Source organism: Rousettus aegyptiacus, unplaced genomic scaffold (genome assembly GCF_014176215.1).
Source record: "Rousettus aegyptiacus isolate mRouAeg1 unplaced genomic scaffold, mRouAeg1.p scaffold_m13_p_15, whole genome shotgun sequence".
Classification (NCBI taxonomy): Eukaryota; Metazoa; Chordata; class Mammalia; order Chiroptera; family Pteropodidae; genus Rousettus; species Rousettus aegyptiacus.
In genome coordinates, this window is record NW_023416290.1 from 22,561,426 (window position 1) to 22,586,228 (window position 24,803).

General features: G+C 31.4%; 1 protein-coding gene across 10 annotated transcripts in view; it reads right to left on the reverse strand.

Annotated features, from left to right (window-relative positions):
* The window catches only part of SNTG1 (syntrophin gamma 1), a 746,957-nt gene that overhangs the window by 568,310 nt on the left and 153,844 nt on the right, over nucleotides 1-24,803 (reverse strand). The window contains exon 1 of one of the 10 annotated variants that reach the window (XM_036232859.1): nucleotides 13,448-13,590. The exons of the other annotated variants lie outside the window; for them this stretch is intronic. The gene's annotated coding sequence lies outside the window, so the exon portion shown is untranslated. Of the gene's footprint in view, nucleotides 1-13,447; nucleotides 13,591-24,803 lie in introns of those variants that run through there. 10 annotated transcript variants of the gene reach the window in all.

Genomic DNA, 24,803 nt, shown 5'->3' on the forward strand with positions numbered 1-24,803 from the left:
TCATACAGAAATGGTTGGGGAAATTTGTTCAATTATATATTCTAATGACTGCCTGGAGTATGACTACATGTTCTGGCACAAAAGTCAATATGAGTCATTCCTAAATTCTATGGATCATCCAACCAAACCTCCTTCCCCATACGCTGTTCTAGAAACAAAACCAAACTTACGGATGGCTATTCATTCTGAAAAACATAAAAAATAAAAAGATCCTATTTTTCAATATGTGTCTTCTATTCTTCGTAAATATCTTATGCTATTGCATCTTGCCCCATTTTTATGTGTATTTTATGATTTCCACTGACAATGGGTCATTTTATGAATAGACAAAAACTTCCATTCATTTAAAAACACTTTACAACTCAGTTTTCAGCATGATTACGACAATCATGTTTTAAATTCAGGAAAAGCCTTTATTTACTTCAAGGACAGACTCATTTGGATCACATTGTTTACATTGATAAATCTTCCAAGTTCTTCACAAATATACTCACCTCTTCTGTTCTACAAGCTTCTTTATGTTTTACAAAAGTTCCAAGATTTCCAGAGTTAAAATTTGATGAAAAAATTCTGTTGAACAAACTTAAACTATAGTAATTAAAACACTGCTGAAATCCTCTGCAACTAAATTATGTTATTGCTTTCTTCTTCTATTTAATCTAACCCTCAAAGTAAACGTGGTCAAGATGTGTTGTTGAGTGAAATGAATATTGGCATAAGTAGAAATTTATTCCTACATTTAGATTCTACTAATTTATAGCTGTCTGACCTTAGAGAGGCAAAAAGTCTTACTTTGGAATGCTAAAGCAAAGTACCATAACTAGGGGCTTATAAACAACTGTGTGTTGCAGTTGGACTCATAATCAGGGTGATCTTTACTTTACTAAGAAGAAGCCATACAGAAAGTTATTTTTCTAGTGGAGTTTGTAATATAGTAACCCCGAAAGTAAACTTGTTGTGGGGAAGGAGCACACAGCTCCGGCTTATTGAACCTCCGCCAGTTAAGAGGGTGTCAGGTTAGGTTATATTTGGTATATGATTTTGGGAAAATTACTTTATATAAATGGCCTTCCAAGTGATTTTAAAATTTGTCTTTTTATTAAAGTTTTTAGGTCAATGATGTATCTTGATTTATAAATAAACTAATTTGTTTATACTACTGTATATATTTATAAATATATATTAGTATTCAATATATAAATACATATCTTTTCCCAGTTCTGAAGCTAGAACTCTGAGACTATTGTGCCAGCATGGTCAGTTTCTTCTGAGAGCTCTCTTTTGGGTTTCAAAATGCTGACTATTTGTTGTATCATTACATTGTAGTAAGAGAGCTAACTGATACTTCTTATATGGGCACTAATCTCATTCATGAGGATGCATCCTCAGAACCTAATTACTTCCTGAACATCCTACATTTCAATATAATTACATTGGGATTAGAATTTCAACATATGAAGTTGGAGGGAAACACAAACATTGCACAACATAACTAATTGTATTTTACTGTTAAGATTAAAAATGGTAAAGTAAATTCCAGTGCAATTTTCATGTTTTAGTACTTAATTGAGGCTCTTTGAGCCTTCAAAGAATGTTTGTCATCCAAGGAATTGTTTCATAGATTTAGGTATTGGTGGTTAAGACAATAATTTACAGGGTTATCTTACTTTCTACATTTTAAAATAACTTGTACATGTTCCCTCTATTGACTCTTACTAAAATATCTGAAATAAACTTATGCTTCTTTTGGAGAATGAGAAAACGGGATCCATAAAGAAAACCTTACCTGTCGGGAGCCATTTTGAGGAAAACTTGTTAAGCAGGATGTTTTGCAGAGTTGGCCAGCTGTACAGTCTGCTGACTCAGGAGGAGGTGCACCTGATGTGGGGGAGAGAAACTGAATGTTCTCTACAGAGTTTCAGGTGTTTTATTGAATAGCTACAGAGTTTGAGGTGTTTTGCTTCTTACGCACTCAAGTAGGGTATAAATAGGCTGTGCAAAATAAGCTCAGGACTGCAGTATTGACTGTGAGTCCTCCCAAATCTATCTCTTGTCTCTGTCTTTTTTTTAATCCTCACTCCCCCTCTCAGGTGCTGTTCGACCTAGGCCAACTGGCTCCAGCACTTACCCATAAAGAAAAGATTCTGAAAAAAAAAAATGTTCATATGATTTTATCGTTATTTAGAATTTTTCCACTTTACTTTTATTTAAAGACACACAACAGAAAAAAAACTATCATGGCACAGCATTGTTTTATATTCTCTTCTGATTATTTAAGGGAGAGGTACAACTGTGTATAATAGTAGTAACTTTTGTAGTTATATCCTACTGTCTTCTATTTTTTTTTCACACAGAACTGTTATGAGTATATAAAATTCATTGTATTTCTACAAACACAAAAGCAAAATTTCACCTCTTCCTCAATATGCCAATAAAACTGGCCTAAGTATCCTCCACAGAGACTTCCTAAGTACCACATCTAGTAAAAAGGTTTCAAGTCCTTGCACTACTGAATTCGAATGCACATTTGACACTAAGTAACAACCACCTCTTGTTAATTCTTTCTTCCATGAACTGATTTCACAGCTCAGTTCCCTGATCTTTCTCCTTGCTCACTAATTTTTGCCTTTCTGTTTCCCTTATATACTTTTCTATCTCCGTTCCCTCTTGAGATGCTGATGTTGTTTCAGTGCTTTGTATCTCCTTTCTTTATCCATGCCCCACCCCCCAGCAACCTCAAATATACCCATGATTTCAGTAAACAACTAGGCAAAACTCATAAATTATTTTCAATTCATATATTGCTTTAAACTTCAATCCCTTATAAATAAATGAAAATCAAACACATAATCTAAAGCCTTTCCTTTGTCATTTCTTAGATAGTGATCTCATTTTTATCTCATCACTCCAGCTAGAATTCTGGCTTTCATCTGAGGCTTCTATTTCTTCTACATCCTTTATCTGAATCCTTACAAAATACTAACAGCCTTTCTACTTTGTTTTTTCACTTCTTAATCTAATTGCAAATAAGTTATCTGAGCCATAACAATTATTGGCTCTGTTGATGGAAAATCCCCTGATTAATCTCCAGAGGGATTTGCAATCATCCTCAGTTTCAAAAATTCATCATCTAGCCTTTGCCAAAATAACCATTCTGAAATTGCTATTAATAATGTCACTTTTGGTTCAACATCGCCTGATTGCCCATCATTATCTTCAGACTAAAACCTAAAATCCTATGTGGAACATGGGCTTCTTAAGATTTGGTCACAGTCTTTCATTTTAGTCTACCATCTCTAAATTTTTACCACAGATGTGCTGAACATCTTTTAGGTCCTTAAAGAGACCACATTCTTTCACATGATAGTATCTTTGTGCATGGTGCTTTCTCCAAAGGTTAATAATCAAACTCAACTGATACCTTCTCCATCTTCAAAACCCAAGACATTTACCTCTCCTGAGCAAACTTCTCTGAGTTTCTTGTGCAATCATCTTTTCTGGATTTACCTAAACCTCAGTGAAGACTCTATGAAAGAACCTCAGGCAGGACTGCAGCTCAGCTCTGCCATGAAGTTAGATCCATATGGAATTTTAGTTTTCATCTCACTTGGCCTTACGGAAACCATTCAAAAGTGGAATAGTATTATTTGATATCAGATACCAGTTTTTTTAGCCAGACTCAGCACTTTGCTATTTAAAACATTGTCTCCATGATGAATTTGTTAGATAGTAGAGATGATTGTACAAGTCTGTGAACATGCTAAAAACCACTGATTTGTATACTTCAAAGAGCAGGTCGATGATGTAAATATGCAAGTCATATTTCAGAAAAACTGTTATTGAAAATATATGTGGTCTCAGGCCTTATCTCAGACCTGCTGTTTTAATAAGACTTCTAGGTTGTTTGAATTATCTCTATCCCTATCTATTTAGATAAGGTTATGATAGATGATAGATAAATAATAGATGACAGATAGATGATGGATGGATGGATAGGTAGATAGATAGATAGATAGATAGATAGATAGATAGATAGATAGATAGATGAAGTGCTGTAAAGGGTGGTAGGAATTTTTAAATCTCTTAGGTGAAATCATTGACAACTGCCTACCTACATAACGTCCTAATGATCAGGGATGTTTGCTCTCCAACTAGGATTTATGTTTTGCATGATTATCTCTTATAGATGAGTGTTCATATTCTTTGATATTCAGAATTTGTCTTCAGTATATCCATCAGTGCATTTCTACTAATCACATTGTTTTGGTTCTGTGATAAATCCCTATAACATAAATCATCACACTTTTACTGTATCGAAACTACTCTTTCTCCCAATATAGTAAGAATTCATTGAGTGTTAGCAGTCTTTTTTATGTTTGCATTTCTAGTATCTAGGACAGTACATCATACTCCATACAAGTTATCACATAATAATAAAAAAAAATGTTATTTAACATGATTGTGTTAGTCTAGATCTTCTGAAAATCAAATGCCAAGCTAAGATTAAATATATAAGGTATGTTTGTGAAAAAAAAAAAAAATAGAGATTGAGCCCAGAAACTCTGGCCCATTGTACAGTGAAACAAAGTTGACTTGGAGTGTAAAACAGAGAGAAGGCTGGGTAAGTGTTTCCTAAACTGCCATGAAGGCTTAGGAACATTCTACAAGGCTATTAGAGAGCCTCAAGCCAAAGGCAGACATCGGAGGAGTTTTATATCTTCCAGAAATAGGTCTGTCTACTCTCATCTCTAAAATAGTCAATCTTTTTTAACTGTATAATTTATTCAAAGAGAATTGTTTTAATTATAATCATATTGATGCTTCCAGAGACCATGAAATAAATTTTAATATTAAATAAGCCCAGATATCTATTTGTTACCCTTCTAATGGATTACTCATAGCTTGATTTCCCATCAACCACTCTTCAGGGACTGTTTCAGCCAGAGCACATTAAAAGAAGGCAAAAATATCACCCTAAGTAAGGCATATGTAAGAAGAAAAATATATAGTCTATTTTCCTCTCTAACTGCAAATCAAGAAAAAAATACTTCTTATTACCAACTTGTTTGAATTTTCATGACAATTTTCTCATTTATTTATGAAGAATTAAACATTTTAAAAATATGTGTTATTTGGCCCATAACATTTACATGAGCACTTTTCATTTATATGTTATGAGCATTTTTAATATACTAGTTCTTTTTTAAATAAAGCCCTCAAAAGCATAATTTTAGAGAGGGTCTTTGGAATTAACTCTAGTATGAGTTATCTTACTATTCTTCTTTCAATTATTTTTCTTGCATTTAATGCACCACATTTATCCAAACACATTTTGTGTCATTGTACACTTGAGGTTCTAACTGATGTGAGATGTACAGTGATATAATGGCTCTTAGTACTTTTTGTTTTCTGCCTAGTATCCATCTCTCCTTTATCAGCAGCCCTTGAATTTTTCTTGGAGCACACCCATTTGTTACTCTAGTTCAGTATAACCTGGACATGAATCTCCATCGTTTCCAAAGATGAGATGCAAAAGCCAGTTAGATCATTATCTTCACCCATCCATGCCAATAACTTAAAGAAGTAAACACTGACCCAAGTTGGTAATTTCAGAGTGAGTCTCAGGAATTGTAGAGGAGTTTCTGAAACTGAGCTTCTCAAAATCTACTGCCCTTTCATTTGTCTAAACTATGAAGCCATCTTATGTAATGAGGGGAAAATGTTTGTCATACAGGCCACACTGTAGAAAAAGAGAAGATGATAGATGGAGAGAGAAAAACTGAACATTAGTGATATCTTTTGGGACCCTCATTTAAGATGATACTAAATCCAACACTATCTTTAAGTATTCGGTTACAAGTTATAAGCCAGTCAATTCCTTTTCTGCTTAAGCTATTGTAGGATTAGATTTTTATCTTGCTACATAAAACTGAGTAATATACAAAAATAATTCATATTAAAAATCTAACTCTAAGACATTACAACATTGAAGAATTAAACAGTCTTCACATTACAAATAACGTACTATAAAGGTGCCATTATGTAGGTACACTGATATTATCTGGTAAGCAGCACAGGAGAGCAAGTAATAGACACATTCTAACAAACTGAAAATACTTCCCAAAGGAAGTGGCATTTCTGTTGGCTTTTAAAGTATGAGTAAGAATTTCATCAGGCATAAAACTGAACAAGAACATTCTAGGAAATGGAGAGATATTATTCTAAATTTAGAGCAAATACGATACTGTTTCAATTCCTTTATTTTGCAGGTTGGGAGAAACTGATGTCCTGAGTGGTTGTGGTTATTTAAACATATTTTATGATGAATTGGCTAATTCCAAACTTGTTGTCGATTACCATTACCACTTATGAAGAGGAAGCAGAAGAATGTAATGTATTAGTCAATGTTTATCCACTTAATCTGGTACTGACTTATTGTGTTTAATTTTTATTTTTTGGCCAAATAAACTTTATTGCCATACTATGATACCATATAGTTCATTTGATTTTATAAATTTTTGTCTTCTGAAATACTTTCTAAAACATATTTTAAAGTATAAATGAGACTTTCCATGATTGTTTGTTGGGTAATTTGTATTTAACAATTAATATGATACACACATATTTTACAAAGGGAAGATTATCAAGTTTCTGTTTTGATTAACAATACTCACTTATAGAAAACAGTGATAGACTGTCATTTGTTTTGATTCCATAAGAACATTCTTACACATAAAGCACCTAAAACATTTTAGAAGCAAAAGGGAAATGAAAGGAAAGGTAAGCAATAAAAGATAGGATGTTTAATATTATTTTGATACTATATAAAACTTATGAAATTATTAAAAGAAGACATTTCTACCAAACATAGTAAAATAATAAACTACATTACTAAGAATTTCCAACTGTCTGGAACTGTGCAAACCCTCTGTTTGAGATATCAAAGCTCTGGAAGACTTGAGCAATAATTTTGTTACACTCTAAGATAAATTTGACCCTTTCAGAGGAAGTCAGAGTCCCTGGGAGATCACAATAACTGATAAAATGTTATGTCAACAAAAAATAACTTGAAAATAAGTCAGGCATTCTTGAGCCTTTCTAAAACATGTCTTGCTCACAAAAGTTTAATAACAGAGGCCAAGTTAAAAAAAAAAATAGGCATGACAATCTCTCACTTATTTCACTAAACTATCCAGAGCATAATAGTATAGTACCACAAGACAAAAGGTACTCGGTCCTAACAAGACCTTTAAGCACCTTACTTGTGGAACAAATAAAAGAACAATGACCCTCCCTTAGAATTGTGGAGAACCACAGAACACGCTTTTCTTCGAAAAATGTATTCTAAAGCACTGCCCATTTCTAATCTTAGAAGCTCTTTATTCTACTACTACAGTTACCTAAAAGGTTACCATTATAGCTTTTAAAACCTGCATCCTAGTTATTCACTATATAACACAATATCCAATAGGCTTTTTTAATAAAGTGGTTTTTTTTCCCCTTCTACTGGTGGTCACCATCCCCATATTTTTAATGACCTCTTTCAAATAACGTAAAAATCATTGCCTCTGTTCATGAACACAGCTGACTCACAGGATTTTTACTTGTATCCTGGACATAATTCCCTAGAGTGATTCAGGCTCTTCAAACACAATCCATGACATTATATTACAGACTTATCTGTCTCTGGGTATTTTCTGTTTCTCTAATTGATGCAGACATCGGGAACAATCTATATCCCAGGCTCAGGGGTCAGATTTGCTTTATCTCTTGCTGAATATGAACAGGGGGTATTTAGTACAGACTGTAGCAGAGACTGTCTACATAATGTGACAATGAAACCAACCTAAGAATAAATTAAACACTAAGATGAATAAAGAAAAATGAAAAGAACCTGAGAAATTTTTAATATTATCGAGTTGCTGATTATCCTGTACATAAAGCCTTGTCTCTTATTTTTGACACATTAAGCTCTTGATTTTTCCAAAAGAATGTAACCTAAATGAGATAAAATATTTAGTTTGAGTTACCTATCACTGCCTCACCAGTGCCTACAAGAGTGCTCAGAATATTTTGATACTAAATATATAACATAGAGAGAAGAAAAGAAGAAAAAATAGTTTAAAAATTATTAAATTTGAAAAGGAGAGAACAGACATAGCTACTGAGATGCAAAAGTTTTTCAGTGACTGATAGATTTTTTTATTTAAAAAAATAGTGCTCTAGACTGTGAGATTATTGATTATTTTCCTTGACTTTTATACACTTTCTGTATGTTATTCTAAAATTTTCATGTATAATTTTAATAAGAGAAATGCTATTTTTTTTAATTAATAAAAGAGATTTTAAATAATTTCCTTTATAATTACTTTATAAAATGGACAGTTGGGATTACCTGATGATGTTTCATAATGGTTTCTTGCTATTGCAATATTTAACTCAAAAGTACACTTTTACTGATAATATAAAATTACAAAATGCTCACAATTAATTATAACAAACATGTTCATAAATAGTAATTTTAGACATGAGAGCAGAATAATTTACTCTTATTTGAGTCATGAAATAATTAGAGCAAGAATCTATAAATGACATACCCCAAGCCATATAGATTTCGGTCATCTAAATTTTAGAACAAAATTACAGTATATTTAAAGATTTTTTTATCACTACATAATACTTAGCACAACATTTTCTCCAAATGAACTATCTAGTATTGGGTGTAGAGGCTATTTTTAAGAGGTAGGTAGTAGAGTACATATTCAATTTAGAATGAATATACACATAAAATAATATGTATATTTAAAGGTATAATATGAGACACTTAGAGGTTAAATTAGTTATGAATAAAATTTACATCAACATATGCAAGATGGCCAAGAAAGTATTTAGTTTGTGGGCTACAATTTTTTCTAGTAGTTGTAGATTAAGAAAACCATGGGATATTATTTGCAGAATCAAATGAATAATAATTAGTTATTGTAAAATTACTGACTAGGTGGTGAGAAAGTATGTGCATTGAACAAATTAAAAGCATAAATAAAGATGGTTTCATCGCTTTGGTAGTTGATATTTTCCAAGAAATGTGACTTTATATCTGTGTTAAGACAATAGCCCAGTATTAATACATCAATCAAATGAATGCTTGAAACAGTTTTTAAATCTTACAACATATGCATCATGCACTATTTCTGATTGATAGAACTCTGGTAGTGAAAGAATATGTTGCTACATATAAAATTGACAAATTCAGGATCTAAATTTGTACATTGGTAATGAAGTCAGCACGGTTTATGATTGCCTTATCTCTCCTTTTTTTATAAGCCCTTTCTTTCATTGAATGGCTTTCATTTTATTTGCTGTGTTTGGTTACATGTAGCCATCAAAGGATAATTTGTAGATACAAAATTGACTTTATCTATTGAATAATAAATTTAAAAAGAAAAACAAAGCCTAAGTGCCCTTAACTCTAAATAAACATTTATATAAAATTGTTTTTATAACTTTGGCATGAATAGACATATCTTAGAAATCAACCACAAAACTGGACAAATTATCAAAATCAATTATTAGAGAACTCTGTAATTTGACCAGGGTTATATAATAAACTGAGACGCACTTATTAATGGACGCTACTAACCTTCAGCTAAGAATAATCAAAAACTACAGGGTTTGCGGCTGTTTTGCACAAGGTTATCCCAGAACTTCCTTAGTTCTGGAGGCATAGAAGTTTAATCAGGGTGGGATAGGGTATGGAAGACAGGAGCTTCACAATCACTTAAGAAAAAGATCTATCTCACTTAATCTGAAAAATTGTTAATTAAATTAGTAACTTTGTTGGCAAATGAAGAGAGGTCAGCGGCTCCATTAGCAAAAGATTGAAGCTCTATGCAGGGTAAACAATGAACTGCAGGAATAGTGTGGTATTTAACTGGGAGATATAGAAGCTGAGATAGCCATGGAGGCCTAGGAGATTTAATAAACTGTCCATATATTCCTAATTGAGAGGAGTCAGTCAGTGTGTGTGCATAGTGGAGACCAAGGGCACTAGGATCCCAATGTCCCCAAGTAAAGAAGGCTGTTGGTATGTACATTATAAAATTCAATCAGAATTTAGAGCCAGGGAAGCTTTAAAAAGGCCTAACATTTAAACACTCTGTTTCAGCTGCATATAGACCCAGCAGCAAAGATTAGAATTCTTACTGGCTAAATCCTTGTACCACTCTTAAAATGAACCCTAAGCCATTCAAACACAGAAGTTATCAGTAGAAATTTAGATACAAAAATAAGCACAAGAACAACAACAAACAGCATAGAATCAATCGGGCTTATGTTACAGAGAAGAGTCTTCACAAATTTCATCCCCAGAAGTTATAAAACAAACAAACAAAATCAATATTCAGTAGGAAAAGTAAGAATTCAGGCTTGCTAAAACAAATTGCTCACTATGATGCAATAAATAAATAAATAAATAGATAGATAGATAGATAGATAGATAATAGGCAAAAGAAACGCAAAATGAAACAAAAATTCTGACCAATATTCATAAAAATAAAATAAAATAAAAGTCCATACACGTTACCTCTGACAGACATGTGGGATGCAGCCATGACTTTAAAGCAACCCTTATAAATATGATAAAATAGTAAAATGAAATAGTGTCTGAAGAATTAAATTATAATGACAATGACTCAGCAAATAGAGAATCTAACAAGCATAGAAATTAATAAAAAGTAGTTAAAATTTTGAAGTTAACAAGTGCAATGGCTGAAATAAATTATCTAAAAGAGCCTAATAGGAAATTTGATATGTGAGAGAAATCAGTGAACTTAAAGATAAGCAAAATAAATTATTCTTTTTGAAGAACAGGTAAAAGAAGATTAAATAAAAATGAAGAGAACTTCGGAAACCTGTGGGGAAATGTCAAAAATAGCAACATACATGAAATTGAGCCACAGGAGGAAGGGATAAAAAGAACGAGGAAGAACAATACATGAAGAAATAACAATTGAAAACTTTCCAAATGTTATGAAAAATTTTAATTTACAGCTTTAAACAACTCAATAAATCCAAAATAAAATACAGAGATAACATCTGGACACATCAGTATTGTTGAAAGCCAAAAACAAAAAAATAAAGAACTTGGTGTCAGTGAGAGATAAATGGCCAGTTATATACATCATTTTTAATGATTGACATCAGAAACAGCTGGCAAAAAAAAATAGTATTTTGTTATATTTATATTGATCATGGAAAAGTCTTGTCGACCAAGAATTTTATAACTAGCACACTCATCTTCGAAATTGAAGGCAAAGTAAAAACATTCTCAGAAAGAAAGAAGACCAAGGATATTTATTGCTACCAGAACTGACTTACAATAAATACTAAAGAAAATCCTTTACACTGAATGGAAATATGCAGAGAGTAATTCATAATGACAGAAAGAAACAAGAATGACAGAATGATAAATGTGTGGGTATATATAAAAGAATCTAGAAATATGTTTTCTCATTTCTTCTATTAACTTATTTAAAATGTATAAGGTGGTATTAAGTAATAATTATCACACTGTATTTTGAGGTATATATAGGTCTATATAATATAACAATATTAACAAAAAAGGGGAGAAAAAAGAGACTATATTATAGCAAAATTTTTATATTTTAAATAATTAAACCCTTGTGGTTCTGATATAGATTGTAACAAGTTAATATATACAATGTAATCTCTAGAATGTGAGAGGGCAAACTCACCTATAGATCAAATCTGCCACCTGTTTTGTATCTAATTTTTTTATTGGAAAAAGGCCATGCTTCTGCATCAAGATATTGACTGTGGTTGTTTTCATAGTAATTTGGCAGAATTGATCAGTTGCAACAAAGAAAATATGGCCCACAAATTTAAAATATTTATAATCTGGTCCTTTACAGAAAAAAAAATAAATCTTCCAACCACTATTTTAAGTGAACACTAAAAAAACAAAAATAAAAACAAAAAACTCAAAATAATGTAGTAAAAATATAGATGAAGAAATTAAAATAGCACATTATAAAAGCTAACAGCACTAAAGGAAGCAGTAGAGGTGAATAGATATAATTAAAATATAAGTAGCAAATAACAGACAAATAAAATGTAAAAATAACATTAAACATGAATGGACTAACCATCCTATTCAAGATGTTAGTCTTGATGAAAAATTAAGATGCAACTATATGTTGTCAACAAGAAACACATCTTCAATTTGGAAAATAAGTAGACTGAAAATGAAAAGACGACAAGTGGTATACCATGTAAACAGTAACCATCAGAAATCTGGACTGCTTTTATTACTATCAGAAAAATAGACTTTAAAATAAGAAATATTATAAGACAAAAGAGTGAAATTTTATACTGATGAATTTATCAATCCACACACAAAAAATAAAAATTATAGAATCATATACACTTAAGATATTCTAAAAACATATGAAGTAAAAATGACAAAATTGAAAATAGAAATAAAAATTAAACGATCATAGTTGAAGACTTCTACTTCCTGCCCTAAATATTTGCTAAAATGAAATAGAAAGTCAGGAAATATACATAAAAAACATGAACACTTTATTAATAACTAGACCTAATGGACAATTTAAAACACTCTATCTAAACTTTGAAGAACACATACATCTTTCAAAGTGCACATAGACTATACTCAAGATAGATCTAATGACACATCACTAAAAAAATAACAAACAAATAAGTAAATAAACATAAAAAAGTAAATATAATGCAAAATATGTTCTGTGGCAATAAAAGAAGGTAGAAATTGACTATGGGAATAAAATTGGGAGACTACAAATATTTAGAAATTAAACAATATAGTTGTGATAATGGATCAAAAAGAAATTAAGAATAATTTTAAAAACATTTTTCTTGAATAGAAATTAAAACAAAATATATTAAACACAGAATAAATAATATTTAAAGGAAAAATTACATTATAATGCTATATCAATAAAGAAGAAAGATCACAAATTCTTAACCTTCTATTGAGGAAACTAGAAAAGAATCCAACTAAACTTCAAACAAGTAGAAAGAAAGAACTAAAAAATTAGAGTAGAAATTAAAAACAAACAAACCAAGAGAAAACCAATAGAGAAAATGAATGTCCAAATGTTGATTCATTAAAAAAGATTTTAAAGAATAGACAAATGTACACTGTCATTGATAGTAGGAAAAAAGTCACTGCTGTTTATTCTGAAAGTACAAGGATTATTAAGAATAATAAAAACAAGCTAATGTAAACAAATTAGACAACTTAGCTGAAGTAGAAAAATATATAAAAAGACATAAATTATTCAAACTGGCTCATTACTAAAGAGAAAATCTAAGTAGATTTATAATTAGTTAACAAGTAAAATAAGTAATTTTAATCTTTCCACGCAAAAACAAACAAACAAAAGCCTACCTAAGATGGCTTCACTGTGAATTTTAGCAAATATTTAGAGAATTAATTAGACAAATTCTTCACAAAATCTTTCAGAAAATAGTGCGGAACTCATCTCAACTCATCCTTGGATCCAGGACACTGTGATACCAAACCAGACAAAAATAAATATTAAGAAATAAATATTAAGAAAAACATTCCTCTTGAATATAGACACAAAAATTTGTAACAAAATATTAAGCCAAATTTAGCAACTTATAAAAATGATTATACATCACAATCAAGTGGATTTCATCTCAGGAATGGAAGATTGGTTTAACAAAGAAAAATTAATTAATATATTAATATAAATAAAAGACAAAAGCTATATAACCACCTTAATAGATACAAAAGAATTTTTACAAAACCAATACAATTCATGACAAAAAAGTCAACAAACTAGGAGTAGAAATTTATCGACTGATGAGGAGCATCTTCAAAAAAATCTATGACTAACATCAAACTTAATGGTAAAAGAATGAATATTTTCTCCTATCAATTTCATTACATATGCGACATTTTATTTGAGGTTCTAAACAATGTAATAAGATCAAAAATAAATAAACATACAAAGGCATCCAGGTTGGAAAGGAAGGAATGAACAATTTTTATTTGTAAGTAACAAAATCCACAATTAAACTACTAGAACTAATACACAAGGTTAGGAAGATAATAGGTTAAAAACAACATAAATATAAATTGTATTTTTGTATAATAATGCTGAACATTAAAAAATTAAAAAAAATAATAATTTACTTCTTTTTCGAAGATTTAAACATTTTGTATGTTTGTTTATATTTTATTTCCATCCCACACTCTCTTCCTCCTTTGACAAACATTGGCTTGTTCTATATATCTATGGGCCTCTTTCTGTTCCTGTTTTCTTTCTTTCTTTGTTTTGTTTTCTTAGATACTGCATATAAGTGAAATCATACAGTATTTGTCTTTCTTTGTCTGACTTATTTCACTTAGCATAATATCCTCTCTGTCCATTTGTGCTGTTGCAAGTAGCAAGATTTCAGGGTTTTTTTTAATTGCTGAATAATATTCCAGTGTGTGTGTGTGTGTGTGTGTGTGTGTGTGTGTGTGTGTGTGTGTATACATGTGTGTGTATTTCTTCTTCTTAATTCATTCATCTATGTATATATAGATTGCTTCCATATCTTGATTATTACTAGTAATGCTTCAATGAACATATAATTACATATATCTTTGTGAATTTCTGTTTTTCATTTTCTTTAGATAAATACCTGCAATTCTTGCTGGGTCATATGGTAGGTCTTGTGTTAATTTTTTGAGACTCCCTATACTGTTTTTCATAGTGGCTGAATTAATTTACAATCTCAAAAGTGTAGAAGGGTTTCCTTTTCCCCACATTCTCTCCTACACTTGTTATTTGTTGATTTATTAATGATAGCCATTCTGACAGATGTGAAGTGGTATTTCGTTGTGGTTTTAATTTGCATATTTCTGATGTTAGTGATGTTGAAAATATTTTCATACATTTGTTGGCCATCTGTCTGATTTCTCTGGAGAAATATATTTTTAGGTTCTCTGCCCATTTTTATTTGGATTGTTCAGTTTTTTGTGTTAAGTTGTATGTATTTTATATATTTTGAATATTAGCACCTTATCGGATGCATCACTGGAGAATATTTTCTCTCATTTAGTAAGTAGTTTTTCATTTCGTTGATGGTTTCTTTCACTGTGCAAAAACAGTTTAGTTTGAGGTAGTCCCATTTTTTTTTTCTTTTTTTCCTTTTGTTACCCTTACCCAAGGAAACATCATTACCCAAAATTATATTGCTTAGAGTAATGTAAAAGAGTTTACTGCCTATGCTTTCTTTTAGAACTTTTATGATTTCAGGTCTTATAATTAAGTTTTTAATTTATTTTGAGTTTATTTTTATATGCAGTATGAGAAATTTGTACAATTTTTTTGTTGCATTATCTGTCCAGTTTGCTCAACACCACTAATTGAAGAGTCTGCCATTATCCTGTTATATATCCTTTCCTCATCTGCCATAGATTAATTGACCGTCTAAGTGAGATTTATTTCAGGACTGTCTATTCTATTCCATTGATCTGTATATCTGTTTTAATGCCAGTACCACGCTATTTTTATTATTGCAGATTGATATATTTGGCTTTGCCCTTTCTCAAGATTTCTTTGGCTGTTTGGGGTCATTTTGTGTTTCCATATAAATTTTTGGATTAGTTATTCTAATCTGAGAAGAATACTGTTGAAATTTTAATAGGGATTACATTGAATTTGTGCATTATATAGTAAGAATATTTTAACAATATTAATTCTTTCAATTCATGAGCAAGATATATATTTCCATTTGTTTCTATCTTCTTCATTGTCTTATAGTTTTTAGAATACAGGCCTTTTAATTCTTTGGTTAAATTTATTTCCAGGTATTTTATATTTTATTTGATGTGATTGTAAACGGAATCTTTTTCTTAATTTCTCCTACAAATACACATGCATAGGCATGTATGTATATATATATATATATATATATATATATATAATAGAATCTGCAAATAATAAGCATTTTACTTCTCTCTTTCCAACTCGTATGCCTTTATTTCTTTTTCTCATCTAATTGCTATGGCTAGGACTTCTAGTACCATTTTGAAGAGAAGTGGTGATGGTGAGTATTCTTGTCTTGTTACTAAGTGAAAAGCTTTCAGCTTTTCACTATTACATATAATATTAGTTGTGAGTTTGTCATATATAGCCTTTATTATGGTGAAATATGTTCCTTCTATATCACTTTTTGAGATTTTTATTATAAAATTATTAATTTTTATCTAATGTTTTTCTGTATCTATTGAAATGATCACATTGTTTTTATCCTTTATTTTGTTATTGTTATATATCACATTGATTGATTTATGGATCTATCATTGCATCCCTGAGATGAATTTCTAACTCCCGCTATCTGTGAATGTAACCTATGGAAGTAGGGTCTTAAAGATGTAATTAAATTAAGATGATAGCGTTAAGTGTGCCTAATTTAACATGAATGGTATCTCTATAAGAAGAGAAAACTGTAATTTGAAGACAGATACATACAGGGATAACACCATGTAATGACAGAGCAGATATTGTCGTAATGCAGGTGCAAACTAAAAAATATGAAGGGTTGAAGGCCACCACCATAAGCTAAGAAGAGGCAAGGAAGGATTCTATCCAGAGTTTTAGGAGCATGGGCCTACTTTAATTTTGGACTTCCAGCCTCTAGAACTGTGGGAAAATAAATTTAAGTTATTTCAAGGCACCCAATTTGCTGTACTTTTTTACAGTAATCCTATGAAAGTAATACTGGCAGTTAATTCATGAAAAGGAAAGATGCCTGGATTATTATTTTTATTTTTCTTGTCAAAAAAAAAGCCAGCTTGAAGAAATTAACTGTATAAACCATAATTTAAAATTTTTATAACTTCCTTTAGTTTCTTCTTACCACAATGTGTGAAAAAAACTCCTCTTGAAACTTGTACAAATGATGTTATTTATTGAGAGCCTCTATGTCTTAGCACTATGTTAAGTAATTCATTTACATTCTCATTTAATCATCAGATATTCTCTATGGTAGTTACTATTATTTCCTCTCATTATAATAATGAAAGATAATAAGGGATAATTTCTTGACCAAAGAAAATAGACCCATGTCCGTTGGAATCCAGAATGCAGGACTGTAACCACAATGCTAAATTGTAATCTGTTTAATTTTATGATATTTAATTTTCAAAATTACATTGGTTTTGAAAAATATTCAAGGATGCATTTATAAAAATAACATTAAGGGGCCTATCTTGCTATATTTTTTCATAATTTAAGTTTCTAGGAATCACATAACTATTAGCAAGAAAATAATATTCTTTAATGGAATAAAACAAAAGGATTCACTCTTGTCATTTTTCTATTTTATTGCTAATATTTACCTAATCAAATAGCAAAAAAAAAAAAAAAAATTAACAAGTGAAACTGTACCTATATTGGTGAATATTTTATTTGAACCAGTCTGTTCTCCTGAATAATTACAAAACTCATTATCTCTTAAAGTGAGTTTGTTCCTATATGGTAGACTAAAGATTGCCACAGATTCTTCTATATTCTTTCTTCAGGATTTGGAATCCATGTCCCCTCCACTTGAATTTGGGCAATCTCTGTAACCTCTTTGGACAACAGAATACAGAGAAAGTGAATTGTGCCAATTTCTGAGTTCAGACCTTAAAATACTGATACTATCCACTTTTTGTTTCTTGAAAAATACTCCCTTGGAATTCTAAGCTTTCATGTAAGAACAGCAACTACCTGGCCAAATTATTATGTGGAAAATTTATAATGTCCATGAGGAGAGTGAGAAAGAGGGGCTTAGCTTCTAACCATTCCTACCATGGCACCAAACCTGTGAAAAATCATTTTTGACTCTCTACACCAGGAGTCTCCAACCCTCAGGGCTACAGACAGGTACCTGTTCCTGGCCTTTTAGGAACCATACTGAATAGTAGGAGGTACGCAGAGGGCATGTGAGTAAGAGAGCTGAGTCTTTATCTGTATTTGCTCCCACTCCCCAGCACTAGCATCACTGCCTCAGCTCAACCTCAGATCATCAAGCAATAGATTCTCATAGCACTGGTTCCCAGTGCCAAAATGTTCAGGGACCACTACTCTAGACTGCTCTAGACAAACTCAACCACAAACTGAAAACATTGTGATCATAATTGAAAACAGGCGGGACAAAAGAATTATGCAGACAAGCTTCACCTGCATTCTTGAATGGTTATTTTAAAGCATTAAATTTGAGGAGGCAGCTTGTTATATAGCAAAAGATAACCTGAACATGATACTCGAACGTATCTTGAAGAATGGCACCTAAGCTATTTCCATTGTTTTGGTTTCTATTCTAAATCTCTAACATATATGTCACTGTACAGTCTGCTTTCACAGAATTTGGCTGATGAGGCTTGTTTTCCTGACCAGTAATTTGCAGGTGCGTGGCTGTGCATGTTGTCATGGCTGTGCAAAATATAATGGTTTTATTCCTAACAGGAAAAAAAAAGTACATATTGAATTTCTAGCTGCATCTGCTTACAAAAAGGTAGCAAAATCCTCCCAATTTTGTTGTATGGTAAATTTTCAATATGTTTTTCAAAATTAAAAAAAAAAAGAAAAAAGAAAAGCTTTTTTCATTTGCAAATGTTTAGAGCAATGGTAAATGAACTATTTTTCCTCATTTTGATTTCCAAAATGGCAGGAAAAAAAGGGTTTTAAGAAATGGCTCTTAAAAATTTCTTCATTTTTGGATAACACTTATAAAGCTGATATATTTTTTAAATATTCCTCAGTATACATGGGTTTTGTTTTTTAGATTTTATACAAAAAAAATGAATTGCAAAAGACACCTTATTAGCTATTGTGATGATTATAGTTTTACTATCATTATGTCCACTCATTCCTTTATTATTTTACCAAACATGTATTAAATATTTTGTTTCAGGTATTTCATTGGGGTACAGTCCCACAATTGATCGCTTGTCCACAATAAAGTGATAAGTGATAAAACATCTGCTGCTTAGCTTGATGTTCTTCAAAAAAAGAATGGGGCAGGAGTGGGCTGAGGAGGAGGCAGCCTCAGTGCAGACTCACAGGAGGAGGTTAACTACTTACCCTTGCTTTGAATGGAGAGTCCCTGAGACAGTCACAGTAAGGGAGAGTTAGACATGACAGATTTTCTTTAAGCCCTCTGTACAACTAGACCCAACCCTGGGCTTCTGTCTCCATTCCTGCAGAGTTCAGCTTTACCAAGACTTTTGCTACACCAATTCGGAGAGAATGCTCACCCATAAAACCTAATCACTCTGGGTAGTTGATCAAATTTCTCATCCCTCTACTTCCCCCAGATGGATCTGATTAGCCTGCCTCAACAAAGAATCCATTTAAACTGCTATAACCAGAAATCCTACTTTCTTTCAAATGTTCCCTCAGAGTAATTTTTCATCCATGGACTTCACCTTGTTCTTTGACTATCAATTCTCACTTTTCCATGTTGTATGCAGAATTGTGCCCCAGTTCTATACTAAAGTATCTATTCTTCTATTAAAATAGTCCCTGAGTAAAATCTGTTTTTGTTTTGTTTTGTTTTGTTTTGTTGTTGTTGTTTTTGTTTGTTTGTTTGTTTTTTACTATTTTAACTAGTTTAGTTTTTTGTTTTTTGTTTTTTGTTGTTATTGTTGTTGTTGTTATTGTTTTAACAGTGGTGGTGTTTGCCATGCGGGTAAAATCAGGGTCATCATAGGACCCTGGGATGTCTCACCCAAGATCTCAAGTGTTCACCTGTGAATGCTTTGTCTTCACTCTCAGACAACGTATGGAGTATTAAATTGGTTAGTGAAACTTCTGAGCCATTGCTCCAGATGGCAGTCCATTCAAACACAGTAGGACAGATTTTGATGATAAGATTCCTAAAAGTTGCTGAGTTAGAGTCCTAAGCTTCTCTATTTGTAAGGAGCTAGTCTCTGTAAGAATAAGAAGCTAAGTTAGAGTCCCCTTTCTCTGTTTATAAGCAAAAGATATCACTAGCTAAAAATAGGAGCTTCTCATTTGACTGAAACCTCTTTCTCATTTTCAGAACTGTTGACTATACACTCTGCCAGCTCCGTATTCTTCCTTTCTTGTCAGCATAACTTTACTAAAAATAACATTGAATATCAGTGGTCTCTGGGAAATTTAAGGTCTTCTCAAACTGGCTCCTTTATGATCTCTTTCTTTCCCAGACTTCTGCTCCTCCTTCCTGTTTCCTTCTTCAATCTTCCCTTTGGCAACTTGAATTCTTCAAACTTCCAATTCTTCATCTCTTTGTCTATGCTGTTCCTCTCATAAAAATCTCTCGAGGGTTTCAGAGACTTCCAAAATCCAAAATGTTGAAAAGTTCCAGCAAAGCAGACTAGAAAAGGTCTTATGGTTAATACCATCCTTCCTGTGCTTATGTAAATCATTAGAGCAAATCTAACGAGACCAGATTTATTTTATAAGCAGAATTAAAAGGGGAGTGTAGTGACTATAGAGAGAAATTTTATGTTTAAATGAAAAACTATAGTGAGCTCTCAATTCTAGTTTTCTCTACTATGTGGCTACAGCATTTCAAATTCATATTTCCAATTTTTGTTTTACCTTGATTACTTGGTGCCACTGAGAACTGGCCAGATTTTATTTGGGCTATATAATGAAGTCCTGTGAGTTGGAGCTGTACACTTTCATGCTCTACTTCAAGTAATAGCCATCACTGTAATAGTGATATATGTGCCATCGCCAGAGATATTCAAACTTTAAATAAAAAAATCTGTCAGCTTGTCACTGATGTCCTCATTCCACCAACTAAAGACACTTTAAAGCCAGCATCTATAAATTCTTTCAACTGGTTAATCTCTGGGCTCAGAAACTGGGTTAACAACCAATAATTTTTTTTTCTTCTTTTATTTCCATAGAAATTTCCCTCATTAAATGCCTAACTGCTTACAAACATATTTTGCTACCAAGTCCCAACAGAAGGTTCTGCTGCTTCTTAATGAACAAAAGACAACTAAATGACTTATTTTGTTCAGAGGAAAGAAAAAAAAGAGGGATTCACAAATTGATCTCTCTGCTCAACTAGGTCCAAACTTGGGTTTTCATTATGTCCTGTAGAGTCCAGTTTTAGCAAGAATCCTGCTAAGTTTAGAGAAAATCCCCACCCTCAATATATGATCACCCTGGATATCTAATCGAATTCCTCATCCTCCACAATCCCTCTGGTGATGTCTGATCACCCTGGCCTGCCTTCTGCAAGAATCTTGTCAAATAATTTTAGTGAGACTTCCACTTACCTTGATGTTTCCTTTTAATAATTTTTCATCCACCAACCCCTCACTTTGTTCCTTGGCTATGAGTCTCCACTTATCCATCTTGTATTTGGAATTGAGCCCAGTTCTAGTCTATACTGAGATCTCTTTTTCCTATTGCAATATTTCTGATTAAAATCTGCTTTTACTACTTTACAGTTCAGCTCTGAATTTTTTTTTATAGGGATTGTGCACCAAACAGAGAAGAAGCAAGTAGCAGGGAATAAATTAAGCACAGGAAATAGCATTAGAGATCCATTATGAGGATAATGGAAAAATGTCAGGTGGAGGAAAGATATAGAGGGGACTTTGAAAGTAAAAAAAAAAAAAAATTCTGATTATAAATCTGTATAATCTAACTAAAGAGAAAACAAAAAAGAAAATACATTTTCCATCCCACTATCCAGAGATAACTATAAATATAATATTACAGTATTTATTTTCAATATAGTTTTAATATATAATTTTAGTAATAAATAATTTTGTATAGTATTTTAATTGTATTTTCTCATGTCAGAATATATTTTATGTAAGATAACTTTGTAATTTCTGAATTATTATTTTTTTAATTAAGATATTCTTTAGATCAATTTAAAAGTTATATCAAAACTGAAGGAAAGATACAAATTTTACATGTACTTCTTACCCACATACAAGTAAAGCTTCTGGCAGTCAACACCTCCCACTAAAGTGGTACATTTGTTGCAATTAATGAAACTTCATTGATGTATTATAACCATTCAAAGCCCATAGACTACATTATAGTGTATTATTGGTGTTCATTCTCTGAGTTCAGACAAATGTATAATGACGTATATCTACCATTATGGTATTATACAGAGTATTTTCACTGTCCTCAAGATCCTCAGTGCTGTGCCTATTTACCACCATTCCCCCACCAGCCCTGACAAAATACTAGCAAGCACTGATCTTTTTATTATCTCCACAATTTTGTTTTTTCCAAAATCTCATATAGTTGGAACTATATGATATGTAGCCTTTTCAAAATGGCTTCCTTCACATAGTAATATGCATTTAATGTTCCCACATGTATTTTCATGGTTTGAAAGCTCATTTATTTATAGTGCTTAATAATGTTTATTCTCTGCATGTGTCATAGTTTTTCCATTTACCTACCGAAGACCATTTGATTGCTTAAAAGTTTTGGTAATTATGAATAAAGTAGCTATAAACATTCATATGTAGATTTTTGTGTAGATATGTTTTCAACTCCTTTGAGTAGCTACAAAGGAGCATGTGTTTCTAAATCATGTGGTAAGATTATGTTTACTTTTGTAATAAACCTCCAAACTGCTGTCTGAAGTGGCTGTACCATTCCCACCAACAACGAATTAGAGTTTATATTGCTCCACATCCTTGTCAGCATTTGGTGTTGTCAGTGCTCTGGATTTTGGCCATTCCAATAGGTGCATAATAGTATCTTATTATTGTTTTAATTTTTATTTTCCTGATGACATATGAGGTGGAGCATTTTTTCATATATTTATTTTTCATTTGTATATCTTCTTTAGTGAGGTGTCTGTTAAAATCTTTGGCCTGTTTTATAATTGCATTGTTTGTTTTCTAATTATTAAGGTTTAAGGGGTTTTTTTTTTGTATATTTTGCTTAACAATCCTTTATCAGATATGTCTTTGAAAATATGTTCTTCAATTTTGTAGCTGGTCTTCAACAGAGTAGAAGTTATTAATTTGAATAAAATCTAGCCTATCAATTATTTTTTCATGGACTAATATATTTGATATTGTATCTAAAGTTATTACTATACACAAGATTATCTAGATTTTCTGTTACCATAAGGGATTTTATAATTTTGGGTTTTATTTTAAGTCAGTGATTCATTTTAAATTAAATTGTATGAAGTATATAAAGATACTATGTCTAGATTCATTTTTTTTTTACCCATGATGTTTAGTCATCCCAGTATCATTTGTTAAAAGTCTATTTTTGTTTCATTATAGTGCCTTTACTCCTTTGTCCAAGATCAGTTGACTATTTTTATAAGGGCCTATTTCTCAGTTATCTACTGTGTTTCACTTTCACCATTCTTTTACCAATATGACATTGTCTTGATTACTTTATAATAAGTCTTAAAATCAGGTAGGGTCAGTTCTTTAAATTTATTTTTCTTCTTAAATATTTTATTGACTATTTTGGGTGTTCATATGTTATGCTTCTCCATATAAACTTCAAAATTGGTTTGTCCGTATCCACAATATAACTTGCTGGGATTTTGATTGAAATTGCATTGAATTTATAGATCAATGTAAGCAAAACTGAGATCTTGACAATATTGAGTCTTCCTGCCCGTGAATATGGAATTTATTTAGTTCTTTAATTTTATTAATCAGAATTTGGTAGTTTCTCTTATATAGATATTGTACACATTTTGTTGGGTTTATACTTATATTTTTAATTTTGGGGTTTTAATGTAAATATTATTGTGCTTCTATTTTTTAAATTTTACTTGTTCACTGCTTATATGCAAAAAATCATTGACTTTCTATGTTAACTTTATGTTCTACAACCTTGCTATAATCGCTTTTCAGTTCCAAGATGTTTTTTTCTTTCTTTGTCAATTTTTGTGGCTTTTCTCCACAGATAATGATGTTATCTGTGAATGAAGACATTTTCTTTTCTCCTTTTCAACTTGTATACGCTTATTTCCTATTCTCATTTTATTGAGTCAGCTAGAAACTGCCGTAAGATGTTGAAAAGGAGTGGTGAGCGGGCATATTCTTACTTTGTACCTGATCTTAGTGTGAAACCTTTGAGTTTCTCACAATAAAATGTGATGTTATCTATTAGTTTTTTTGTAAGTGTTTACCTCTTTCCTAGTTTACTGAGAATCTTTATTGTAAATTTTATTGGGTTATGTCAAACGCTTTTGTATACCAATTGATAATTAGTAATTTTTGAGCCTATTTTTGTGATAGATTATATTAAGCAATTTTAGAATGTTGAAATAGCTTTGCAAAGCTGGGATAAATCTCACTTGGTCTTGGTGTGTAATTCTTTTTATGCACTGTTTGATTTGATTTTCTAATATTTGATTGAGATTTAGCATCTATGTTTATGAGAGTTATTGGTCTGTAGTTTTCTTTTCTTGTAATGTCTTTGCCTGATTTTGGTATTAGGGTATTTCTGGCCTCATAGAATGAGTTAGGGAAGATTTCCTGTTTCTTTACCCTAAAAGTGATTATAAATAATTGGCATAATTACTTTCTAAAATGTTTGGTAAAATTCACCAGTGAATTTATCTGAAATTGGTGTTTTTTTTTTTTTTTTGGAAGGTTATGAATTATTGATTCAATCTCTAATGGAATCAATCCCAATTCAGATAGGTTTTTTCTTTCTGTGTTAATGGATTACATTTATTGATGTGCTGGTAAATATTAAAGCAATTTAACAAGCAGCATTCTAGAA